Below are 9,643 nucleotides of genomic sequence, written 5' to 3'. Positions count from 1 at the left end.
ATGAAACCAGAAAGGATGGCCAGGAAAATTCTGGAAATGGGAAACGCAACAAAAAGGAGAAGAGGACATCCCCGAAAGAATTGGGAGGGATCAAATAGAGGATATAATACATGTACGAGGGAAAACGAAAGAAGAAATGAAAAGCCCAGCCAAAAACAGAAAAGCATAGAAAAATGGGTGAAAGAAACAACGGACCATAATCCGACACCATAATAGGCATAAGGAAAAAAGACAAGAAGAATAGATAAACTGAACACACATTCATGAAAAATTCTTGTTTTATGTAAATTCTATCTATAAAATTTACATTTATATTGAATTTAAATATATGGATTTGTTGATACTTTTTTCAAAAAAAAAAGAAGTTCGATAAAGAAACAACAGTTCAGAATAATTATAATTATTTTATTTGTTCTTAAAAATATTACAAAACTAAAATAAAAATAATACAAAATGAAAATAAAATATACAAAACTACAACCACCCATTTAAGATGAATATACCTTGGGCCGCCCTTTAATGGTAAGAGGGACCCCACTATCCGAACATAATCAGTTGCATTTATTTTTTGTATCTGATGAAACGCATTTTTTTAGTACTTAAAAACTTAAGTAACATCAATTTTTTGGTGGTTTCGGTCTACCTGGGGTAAAAACTGAACATACTTTTTTATGAGAAAATGGTGGAGAGTCTAAATTTGGGATTTAATATTGAAACAATGAAAAAATGAAGCTGAAAGTTTCAAAATTTTATGTATATTTTGTATAACAAAGTATAATAATATGCTGTTCTGAAGCTATTTCCTTGTGGCATTTTTATGATTAATTATTTATATGGGAAATAAGCCACAATTAAAATGAAAAAAATAATTTTATTAACGTTTCGACGCCCAAATCGGGTGCTGTTGTGTCCAATAACAAATATTCAGAATTCATATCCGATATTGAACAGAATAATTATACCACCCAGTAGATTGCACGAATTTATTTGTTTTTATATTCACACACGTAAATTATTAGTTTAGATCCAAATTGGTCAATTATCAACAATATAATTTGGAAATGACACGAAAGTGCTGACAAAAGTAGAATTATTTACCTTAATTAAATATACAAATCACGCGGGCATCGTGTCACCAATGACCCAATTTAAGCTTCTATAAAACCAAGATATCTGGCCTAGAGAAAGGGGGATTCATCAGTCTACATCAGTCTTTAGCTAATCGCGTATCAGTAATTAGTCAGTGTTCGGAAGTACTCCCGGGGTAGAATTACCCTAGTGTCGGTTCTATCAATAAATACCTTTATCGCTATTCAGTGTTTATATCCTTATCTATATACACGTTGTCAAAATACAAAATATTACTAGAATAAACAAAAGTGTTGTTGCTAAGCAAAAAAATTCTTCTAATAATTTATTTAATCTGACTCATTTATATTGGCAATTCATACATATATTATACATTTTAAAGTAGAAGACTTTAAAATGATATTGCCAATATTTATGAGTTGCGTTCCTGGGATGACTTACTGAAAGATGGTTCATTCGATTACATGAAATCAACCCTAACTCAAGAATATCCGTCACAAAAAAATTATAGCATGTGTTCTGTCTTTAAAAAGACAACCAAATGCAATGACAGTAAAATTCTCGCGATAGAGACTTCATAGTAAATCACAAGGGAAAACCAGGAAAAAACCTTGTGATACTATCCCGACATCGTAAGTATTTGGTCCTACATTTAATTTACTCTCAAAAAATAATACCAAATTCTGACTTGTAACAGGTTTAAATTATAAATATATTAATAATACTAGATATATAAGTAATATGTACTAAAATATAAAATATGTACTAGCTCGATATTATTGACTTACTAATCTTGGTATTTTCTTTCTATTGACTTCCTCTTTCAGTATGGGTAACTTTTTTTGCTTAGCAACAACACTTTTGTTTATTCTAGTAATATTTTGTATTTTGACAACGGCACCCGATTTGGACGTCGAAACGTTAATAAAATTATTTTTTTCATTTTAATTGTGGCTTATTTCCCATATAAATAATTAATAATAATATGCCCTTAGACTACTCGTTAAACATGTCTTACACAAACATATGGCAAATATCATCAAAAGCTAAACGAGTTAAAAATATTTACTATAACTTTTTTCTACTCCCGCAAGAAGTAAATTTAATGTTGTTCATTATAGAAATAAGATATTTTTATTTTTAATTAAAAATATAAATATGTTTTAATACTAGGTACTACATACAATACTGGAAGTATAACATTTAAAATGAAAATAAACCAATAATTTTATTGCATCTATAAGTAAGAGTCCTATGATGGCCACATCTACACTAAATTTAAAATTAAGATGCAGTAGAAATAAACAAACCAAGACAAGTTAAATGCTACTATTAGGAGCACTCCCAAATCATAATTTACAATGTATAAACTTTGAAAATCATTATTTGGGATTTACAATGTATATACATTGTAAATTATGATTCGGGAGTGCTCATAGTAGCATTTAACGTGTCTTGGCTTGTTTATTTCTACTGCATCTTGAATTTAGTATAGTATATTTCTATAAATATTTAGGTAAATTTAAATACCAAAACAAAATATAATGTTATTACCACTGATTTAAGTACAGTGAAAACTATTAAAACTCTGTTTATTTTGTGAAAAGTTACTATTCACAAAGTTTATTTAGCAATAATGTATCAAACCCGGCATTACCACATCTGCGAAAGACAGTACCTCTGTTGACTAGGGTAGGTTTGGGACTATGGACACTAATGTAGACACAATGAAATTCCAGGCTAATGTTTGTAAGTGTAAATAATATGAAATGGAGATTATTTTTATAACAATACAATAATTTCGATGGTTAAACAGATTAGGTTAATCTTCATTGTACAGATCTATTTATTCTTATGAGATCTTTCCTTAGAACACTTAGAAATTAAATGCACATTGTTTCTCACTGGCCCTGGGAAAAAAATATGGTTACTATTGATTTGTACATCAAGTTACTTCAGGCAGGTAATATTTTATATTAACCATATACTTTGTTTCTATAAATGTTTCGATCAATTAAAAATGGTCTTCATTTGCCAATCTGTTAACATTTTTTTCAACTCATGTACTGAATGTTCCATTAATTTCACATTTTCACTAAAACAATATCAATGTAAAATCAAAAATATTCCTTTCATGATTGCATTTATTTTTGGAACTTTACATACCTTATACTTACATTTAACAAGAGTAGAGACATGTTTACATTTTCCACTATTTTCTGCTTTACAAGAACATACCATTTGGCTAATGCTCATGCCATTTGTGAAAGATAGGGTTCCTTTAATTTCGTGGGGATTGGACCTTACTGAAGGAATAAACCATTTAATATTGTGATGGTATGCTTAGAACTTTCCTCTATTTTTCCAGCCAAAATAAGATGACCAGAGTTTAAAACTTGTTTTCCTTCTAAAACTTCTTGAATTTTGAGTACCCAAGAACTTCAAATATCCCACGATACTACTTAACTTCATGACTAAAAAATAGAACCAAACCAAATAGAAAATAGAACTTCAACAATTTTGAAAACAAAACCAGATTTTTTCTTGACAGAATGACTTGAATGACAGATGATTTGTGACGGAACGGAACAGTAAATCTGGCAACACTGTATTCCATCAGGGCGAGTTTTAGCCGCAGCTTATTCTGACCTTAGACAAGGAAAAAAGAGAGGACGGGTAACACCCATTTAACACACACGTTCCAAAAGTGAAGCCAGCATAGGGATTACGTACACTCGATACGCATCGTATCCGCCATGTTTTCCCGTAAGGCGCTATGGGAAAACATGGCGGATACGATGCGTATCGAGTGTACGTAATCCGGGCCCAGTTTTTGGTTTGTTTGTCACCAGAAACATGGCGGTCACGTCAAAAATAACAATGGGTTGCCAGTGGTGGGTGTTCGTTGAAGGTTAAAATTTCATAAAAAATAAAGTAAATCATCATCTAAAATTCGTAATAAAAACATATGTATGTATTGAAACATATGTACGTAATATGAGCAACTTAATAAAACATTTACCGTACACAAATTCTTCATTTTAAATACATTTCATGTTTTTATTTTAAATACTCAATGCATAACAATTGGCTCCGTGCGTCTCCCCTCTACGTACAGTCACGTGATACGCTGTCAGATTTTGTAAGGACGTTTTAACATTGAGTCTTATGGGATTATTTTGTTAAGCTTGAATATTTTATTTTGTAGTGATAATAACCGAATACAATTGTTAGAATTCATTAGTTATTAATTTATACTGTAATTTATAGTGCAACAAAATATTTTCTTTTTCGTTAATAAATATTTATTGACATAAACTGCGATAGTGAGGTTATGCATACAAAATCAAACTGATAATCAATATTGGAAAGTGAAGAATTTATAGTGCGTTTTTATTTTCTGTTTATATTAATACGTAATATCACTAGCGTGACACGATATTTTTTTAAATGTCTCATTTAAACATACACAAAGCGTCCTTATAAAATTTCAAAAAACCGCCACCATGAGCAGGTCGGTCGATTTTGCTTTGACACTTTGTTAACGCTCGGAGCGAATACCCCAAAGATACGTCGATGATCAAAATCCCTGGGCCCTGATTCTAAATCAAATTTCGACACTAAACAAGTCGCTTTCAATATGGCGATGGCGACTGTCGAAATTATTTGACACGGAGATGAATGAATGGCCAAAAGCGAGGTTAGGTTTAGTTTAGATGTGTTTTGTTTATTTCTTGCAAGGAAAACTAAATCAAAAGGTATTATAATATAGCTGGGGTTAATTGAAATTTGCTTGTTTTGAGGAATTAGATAGAATAGTATTAAATTAGAAATATAATAATTGAGAATGTCCACAACATGAATCATCAACTCAATGAAAGATGTGAGGTAATAATCTGGGAAAATTAGTAAAAAACAAGGAAAATTAATTACCAGCTATTTTATTGCTGGACATGCTGAAATAAAATCTTCAAGATTTCCTATATTAGTAATATAGCTGTGCAAAGTCCACAGAAAGTGTGCTATTTTGTTTATAAACAAATTAGCGCTCCGAAATCTTTTTTTTTTATTATTGCTCTAAAACTCCGAAAATTTTAACTTTAAACCAAAACACTCACATAAAAATTGACAGTAATTTAATTCTGCACATTAATAATTTATTCCAATTTCCTTCGACGGAAATTTTCTTCGGAAAATTCGGGTTTTCCAAACAAAATCTTTAATTTTCAACTAAAATTTGAGGGAAGTAATTATTTATCAATAATTAAATAATTTGGTGACAGTGACATAAATCTTTTTTGTTATGAGTGTCTTGAAGATATGAAAATTTGTATGTACAAAGAAGACCGGAATTAAAAGGTATCTAATGGTTCAAAGATTAAAATCCTGTTGTTTATAACTCTGTCGCAAATGCCGGTCAAATTTGACCGGTTATACCTGGAATCACTCCTCGCAATTCAATTTGTTTTTCTTCGAAAAGGACACAGAAGCCGTGCTCTTTTCAACAGCGTTAACTTAATTTAATTTAATCTAATATTTTCTGAGGGGTTCTATTTGTTTATAAGCCAAAAAATTGTTTCTTTATAACATTCCCGAGACCGCTCAAATGGTCCAATTTCAATCCTGTAAGGTACGTTGAATAGGTATAGTGCTTTTTTATATGAAAATCATAGTTATTCTGGTGTATCATAATCTTTCTGGTTATTATTTCGACCGAAATTTTTTAATTAACATTTTAATTATTGCTAAACTATTGGTTAGATTGTCGCCGGTCTCCTGATATACAGAGAGGGGCTAAATTATGGAATAAATTCATTTTCTCTAAAATGGACGATTTTAGAGAAAAATCCCGAAACAGGTCGATTTTTATTTTTAAATTAAATTTCTTGGCATATATTTCAAACTAGTGACGTCATCCATCCGAGCGTGATGACGTAATTATTTTTTTAAATAGGAATATGGGTTCGTGTTGTAGCTCATTTACAAAGGCGTTCAATTCTCTATTCAGTATTATAAACATTAGTTTCATTATTTATACAGGGAGGCCAAGAAAAATTTTGAATTAAATTAATTGACGCAAGAAGAAGAATGCATGTAATTTATTTAACTCAAAATACATTGTATTGCTGTCAGAAAATAGAAAAAAATGTTTATTTTGCAAATAAACATTGCTTTTAGCTTAAATTAAAAGTTCAAACTGCCAATAGGTAGGAGGGAGTCTGTTTGTGATTTAATTTAAGCGAAAAGAAATGTTTATTTGTGAAATAAACCTTTTTTTCTATTTTCTGACAGCAGTACAATGTATTTTGAGTTAAATAAATTACATACATTCTTCTTTTTGCGCCAATTAATTTAATTCAAAATTTTTTTTTGGCAACCATGTATAAATACCTAATGATATTAATGTTTATATTACTGAATAGAGAATTAAACGCCCTTTCAAATGACCTACCACACGACCCCTATTCCCATTAACAAAATTATCGATTACGTCATCACGCTCAGATGGATGACGTCACTAGTATGAAATATATGCCAAAAAATTGTAATTTAAAAATAAAAATCGACCTCTTTCGGGATTTTGCTCCAAAATCGTCCGTTTTAAAGAAATGAATTTATTCCATAATTTAGCCCCTCTGTATAATCTACTATAATAAATCTTTCATGTCTTCAATTATTTAATTATTGATAAATAATTAGGTACTTCCCTAAAATTTTAATTGAAAATGGCAGATTTTTTGGGAAAACTCGGATTTTCTGAGTAAAATTTTTGTTGAAGGAAATCGGAAAAAAAATAACTTTGTGCAGAACTAAATTACGGTGAATTTTTATTTGAGTGTTTTTGGCTCAAAGGAAAAAATATAGGAGTTACAGACCACTAATTGAAAAAAAAAAAGAAGATTTAGGAGTGCTAATTTGTTTATAAATAAAATAACACACTTTCTGCGGACTTGTCATACCCCATATTACTAATATATGCAATCTTAAGATTCGATTTTAGCAATAAAATAGCTGGTAAATAATTTTTCCCAAAAATGGTATTTTTTCGATAATTTTCCCAGACTATCAACAAAATCCAAGAAACCGAAGCGCCAACCCAAATTCTGAGCAGTCTCAACATAATAAGGTTAATATCCCCAAGAATCGCGCGGTGTCGAAATGAAATTGCGACTGTCGAATAGTGATGTTGATTATAGTTACTTTCGAGTATTCGTTACAAATCGTTACTTTTGTATAAAGTAATCATTTACAGTATTCGTTACTTTGATTACTATGATTACTTTTGTATTTGAGTACCGGTAATCATATCGAGAATCGTATTTCTCAGTAGGTAGGTATTTTGTATAGGTATTCCGATATAACAACGACCTTCACCGATCTGTTTAAGGGATAAAAATGATTTGATTACTATGATTACTTTTGTATTTCAGTACATACCGGTAATCATATCTAGAATCGTATTTCACAGTAGGTAGCTATTTTGTATAGATATTCCGATATAACAACGACCTTCACCGATCTGTTAAGGATAAAAATGATTTGATTACTATGATTGCTTTTATTATTTTTGTATTTGAGTAATGTAACATCGAGAATCGTATTTCTCAGTAGGTAGGAATTTTGTATAGGTATTCCGATATAACAACGACCTTCACCGATCTGTTTTTACTCGCTGGGATACGATTGGTAGAAAGTAATCAAGTGTACTGGTTGTAGATACAATAGTCGTTACTCGCTCTGATACGATTGGTACGAAGTAATCAGAGTAATCAAAGTAGATACAATAGTCGTTACTCGCTGTGATACGATTGGTACGAAGAAATGAAGTAATCAAGAGTAATCAAAGTAACGATTTGCCTCTTTGTATAGTAATCGTTACTTTCGGTATTCGTAAGTAACGAGTACTTTGTAACAAATAGATACTTTTTCAACATCTCTACTGTCGAAATGAATTAGGGGCCCTGATTCTAAATCAAATTTCGACCAAAAACAAGTCGCTTTCAATATGGCGACTGTCGAAATTATTTGACACGGAGATGAATCATGGTACAATAAAATGAAACTTTATTGTACCATGGAGATGAATGAATGGCCAAAAGCGAGGTTAGGTTTAGTTTAGATGTGTTTTGTTTATTTCTTGCAAGGAAAACTAAATCAAAAGGTATTATAATATAGCTGGGTTTAATTGAAATTTGCTTGTTTTGAGGAATTAGATAGAATAGTAAATTAGAAATATAATAATTGAGAATGTCCACAACATGAATCATCAACTCAATGAAAGATGTGAGGTAATAATCTGGGAAAATTAGTAAAAAACAAGGAAAATTAATTACCAGCTATTTTATTGCTGGACATGCTGAAATCAAATCTTAAGATTTCCTATATTAGTAATATAGCTGTGCAAAGTCCACAGAAAGTGTGCTATTTTGTTTATAAACAAATTAGCACTCCGAAATCTTTTTTTTTATTATTGCTCTATAACTCCGAAAATTTTAACTTTAAACCAAAACACTCACATAAAAATTGACAGTAATTTAATTCTGCACATTGATAATTTATTCCAATTTCCTTCGACGGAAATTTTCTTCGGAAAATTCGGGTTTTCCAAACAAAATCTTTAATTTTCAACTAAAATTTGAGGGAAGTAATTATTTATCAATAATTAAATAATTTGGTGACAGTGACATAAATCTTTTTTGTTATGAGTGTCTTGAAGATATGAAAATTTGTATGTACAAAGAGGACCGGAATTAAAAGGTATCTAATGGTTCAAAGATTAAAATCCTGTTGTTTATAACTCTGTCGCAAATGCCGGTCAAATTTGACCGGTTATACCTGGAATCACTCCTCGCAATTCAATTTGTTTTTCTTCGAAAAGGACACAGAAGCCGTGCTCTTTTCAACAGCGTTAACTTAATTTAATTTAATCTAATATTTTCTGAGGGGTTCTATTTGTTTATAAGCCAAAAAATTGTTTCTTTATAACATTCCTGAGACCGCTCAAATGGTCCAATTTCAATCCTGTAAGGTACGTTGAATAGGTATAGTGCTTTTTTATATGAAAATCATAGTTATTCTGGTGTATCATAATCTTTCTGGTTATTATTTCGACCGAAATTTTTTAATTAACATTTTAATTATTGCTGAACTATTGGTTAGATTGTCGCCGGTCTCCTGATATACAGAGAGGGGCTAAATTATGGAATAAATTCATTTTCTCTAAAATGGACGATTTTAGAGAAAAATCCCGAAACAGGTCGATTTAATTTAATCTAATATTTTCTGAGGGGTTCTATTTGTTTATAAGCCAAAAAATTGTTTCTTTATAACATTCCTGAGACCGCTCAAATGGTCCAATTTCAATCCTGTAAGGTACGTTGAATAGGTATAGTGCTTTTTTATATGAAAATCATAGTTATTCTGGTGTATCATAATCTTTCTGGTTATTATTTCGACCGAAATTTTTTAATTAACATTTTAATTATTGCTAAACTATTGGTTAGATTGTCGCCGGTCTCCTGATATACAGAGAGGGGCTAAATTATGGAATAAA

At 30.5% G+C, this 9,643-nt stretch overlaps 1 long non-coding RNA gene across 1 annotated transcript; it reads right to left on the bottom strand.

Moving 5' to 3' along the window:
* Positions 1-384: 384 nt before the first annotated feature.
* Positions 385-3,626, bottom strand: LOC126893208 (uncharacterized). Its single transcript, XR_007701084.1, has 2 exons — positions 3,256-3,626; positions 385-3,184 (listed from the first exon to the last, which is right to left on the bottom strand). It is a non-coding gene; the product is annotated as an uncharacterized LOC126893208 (long non-coding RNA).
* Between the last annotated feature and the right edge of the window lie 6,017 nt (positions 3,627-9,643).

Source organism: Diabrotica virgifera, chromosome 10, assembly GCF_917563875.1.
Source record: "Diabrotica virgifera virgifera chromosome 10, PGI_DIABVI_V3a".
Taxonomy (NCBI): Eukaryota; Metazoa; Arthropoda; class Insecta; order Coleoptera; family Chrysomelidae; genus Diabrotica; species Diabrotica virgifera.
The sequence above is the reverse complement of the archived record's forward strand: the minus strand, read 5'-3'. Positions and strand labels throughout refer to the sequence as shown.